Source organism: Arachis stenosperma, chromosome 1, assembly GCF_014773155.1.
Source record: "Arachis stenosperma cultivar V10309 chromosome 1, arast.V10309.gnm1.PFL2, whole genome shotgun sequence".
NCBI classification, from domain to species: Eukaryota; Viridiplantae; Streptophyta; class Magnoliopsida; order Fabales; family Fabaceae; genus Arachis; species Arachis stenosperma.
This window is the reverse complement of record NC_080377.1, coordinates 76,468,941-76,472,369: the sequence shown is the minus strand read 5'-3', so window position 1 is coordinate 76,472,369 and position 3,429 is coordinate 76,468,941. Positions and strand designations below refer to the sequence as shown.

The following is a 3,429-nucleotide window of genomic DNA, read 5'->3' as shown; positions in this document are numbered from 1 at the left end:
CCGAATTCTTCAAAGAAGAAGAACACATGGCAGCCGAAAACAACAACAATGCAAACAATGCAAGGAAGGTGCTGGGTGACTTTACTGCACCTACTCCCGACTTCTATGGGAGAAGCATCTCTATCCCTGCCATTGGACAAACAACTTTGAGCTTAAGCCTCATAGTTTCTCTAATGCAACAGAATTGCAAGTTCCATGGACTTCCAGTGGAAGATCCTCATCAGTTTTTAGCTGAGTTCTTGCAAATCTGTGACACTGTCAAGACTAATGGGGTTGACCCTGAGGTCTACAGACTTATGCTATTCCCTTTTGCTATAAGAGACAGAGCTAGAACATGGTTGGATTCTCATCCTAAAGAAAGCCTGGACTCTTGGGAAAAGCTAGTCAATGCCTTCTTGGCAAAGTTCTTTCCACCTCAAAAATTGAGTAAGCTTAGAGTGGAAGTCCAAACCTTCAGACAGAAGGATGGAGAATCCCTCTATGAAGCTTGGGAAAGATACAAACAATTAATCAAAAAGTGTCCCTCAGACATGCTTTCTGAATGGAGCATCATAGGTATTTTCTATGATGGTCTCTGAACTATCCAAGATGTCCTTGGATAGCTCTGCTGGAGGATCTCTTCATCTGAAGAAGACGCCTACAGAAGCTCAAGAGCTCATTGAAATGGTTGCAAATAACCAATTCATGTACACTTCTGAAAGGAATCCTGTGAACAATGGGACTAGTCGAGAAAGGAGTTCTTGAGATTGACACTCTGAATGCCATATTGGCTCAGAATAAAATATTGACTCAACAAGTCAATTTGATTTCTCAAAGTCTGTCTGGAATGTAAAATGCACCAAGCAGTACTAAGGATGCTCTTGAAGAAGAAGCTTATGATCCTGAGAACCCTTCAATGGAAGAGGTGAATTACCTAGGAGAACCCTATGGAAACACCTATAATTTTCATGGAGAAATCATCCAAATTTCTCATGGAAGAATCAAGAGAGACCTCAACAAGGTTTCAACAATAATGGTGGAAGAAACAGGTTTAGCAATGGCAAGCCTTTTCCATCATCTTCTCAGCAACAGACAGAGAATTCTAAGCAGAACCCCTCTGACTTAGCAACCATGGTCTCTGATCTAATCAAAACCACTCAAAGTTTCATGACTGAAACAAGGTCTTCCATTAGGAATTTGGAAGCACAAGTGGGACAGCTGAGCAAGAAAATTACTGAACTCCCTCCAAGTACTCTTCCAAGCAACACAGAAGAAAATCCAAAAGGAGAGTGCAAGGCCATCAACATGGCCGAATTTGGAGAGGAAGGAGAGGAAGTGAACGCCACTGAGGAAGACCTCAATGGGCGTGCACTAGCCTCCAATGAGTTCCCCAATGAGGAACCATGGGAATCTGAGGCTCAAAATGAGACCATAGAGATTCCATTGGAATTACTTCTGCCATTCATGAGCTCTGATGAGTATTCTTCCTCTGAAGAGGATGAGTATGTCACTGAAGAGCAAGTTACTAAATACCTTGGAGCAATCATGAAGCTAAATGACAAGTTATTTGGAAATGAGACTTGGGAGGATGAACCCCCTTTGCTCACCAAAGAACTGGATGACTTGTCTAGGCAGAAACTGCCTCAAAAGAGGCAGGATCCTGGGAAGTTTTCAATACCTTGTGCCATAGGCACCATGACCTTCAAGAAGGCCTTATGTGACTTAGGGTCAAGTGTAAACCTCATGTCTCTCTCTGTAATGGAGAAGCTAGGGATCTTTGAGGTACAAGCTGCAAGAATCTCATTAGAGATGGCAGACAACTCAAGAAAACAAGCTCATGGACTTGTAGAGGATGTTTTGGTGAAGATTGAAGACCATTACATCCCTACTGATTTCATAGTCCTAGAGACTGGAAAGTGCATGGATGAATCTATCATCCTTGGCAGACCCTTCCTAGCCACAGCAAAGGCTGTGATGGATGTTGATGGAGGTGAACTGATCATTCAAGTGAATGAAGAATCCTTTGTGTTTAAGGCTCAAGGATATCCCTCTGTCACCATGGAGAGGAAGCATGAAGAGCTTCTCTCAAATCAGAGTCAAACAGAGCCCCCACAGTCAAACTCTAAGTTTGGTGTTGGGAGGCCACAACCAAACTCTAAGTTTGGTGTTGAACCCCCACATTCAAACTCTAAGTTTGGTGTTGGGAGGTTCCAACATTGCTCTGAATATCTGTGAGGCTCCATGAGAGCCCTCTGTCAAGCTACTGACATTAAAGAAGCGCTTGTTGGGAGGCAACCCAATGATTATATTTCTATTTTCCTTTGTTATTTTATGTTTTTTGTAGGTTGATGATCATAAGAAGTCACAAAATCAATTGAAAAAGCAAAAACAGAATGAAAAACAGGCAGAAAAACAGCACACCCTGGAGGAAGAACTCACTGGCGTTTAAACGCCAGTGAGGCTAGCAGTTGGGCGTTTAACGCCCAGTCTGGCACCATTCTGGGCGTTTAACGCCAGAAAGGGGCACCAGACTGGCGTTAAACGCCAGAAAAGGGCAAGAACCTGGCGTTAAACGCCAGAAATGGGCACCAGCCCGGCGTTTAACGCCAGATTTGGCACAAAACGTGATTTTGATTGCCATTTGGTGCAGGGATGACTTTTTCTTGACACCTCAGGATCTGTGGACCCCACAGGATCCCCACCAACCCCACCAACCATCTTTCTCTTCACCACTCACATCCATCCTTCATAAAACCCCACCTACCTCACCATTCAAATTCAAACCACTTTCCCTCCCAAACCCACCCATACATGGCCGAACACAAAGCCATTCCCTTCTTCCTCATTTCTTCTTCTTCTACTCTCTTCTTTTTTCTTTTGCTCGAGGACGAGCAAACCTTTTAAGTTTGGTGTGGTAAAAGCATTGCTTTTTGTTTTTCCATAACCATTTATGGCATCCAAGGCCGGAGAAACCTCTAGAAAGAGGAAAGGGAAGGCAAAAGCTTCCATCTCCGAGTCATGGGAGATGGAGAGATTCATCTCAAGGGTGCATCAAGACCACTTCTATGAAGTTGTGGCCATGAAGAAGGGTCAACTTTGATCAAAGGTTGGACCAAGTCCTCATAGACATTTGTGAAGAGGACGCTCAATGGAAAAGAGATTCAAGAGGGAAGCCGGTTCAACTGAGAAGGCATGACCTCAAGCCCATCACTAAGAAAGGGATGGAGCAAACAAGAGACCCCTCTCATCAAGAGATCCCTGAGATGCCTCAAGGGATGCACTTTCCTCCACAAGACTATTGGGAGCAACTAAACACCTCCCTAGGAGAACTGAGTTCCAACATGGGACAACTAAGAGAGGAGCAACAAAGACAAGGAAGAGACATTGAGGAGCTCAAGCACTTCATAAGACCTTCAAAAGGGAAGAACAAGCCGCCATCACTGAGGTGGA

At 44.1% G+C, this 3,429-nt stretch overlaps 1 non-coding gene across 1 annotated transcript; it reads right to left on the bottom strand.

Annotated features, from left to right (window-relative positions):
• Positions 1-428: 428 nt before the first annotated feature.
• Positions 429-536, bottom strand: LOC130949649 (small nucleolar RNA R71). Its single transcript, XR_009073434.1, has one exon. It is a non-coding gene; the product is annotated as a small nucleolar RNA R71 (small nucleolar RNA).
• Between the last annotated feature and the right edge of the window lie 2,893 nt (positions 537-3,429).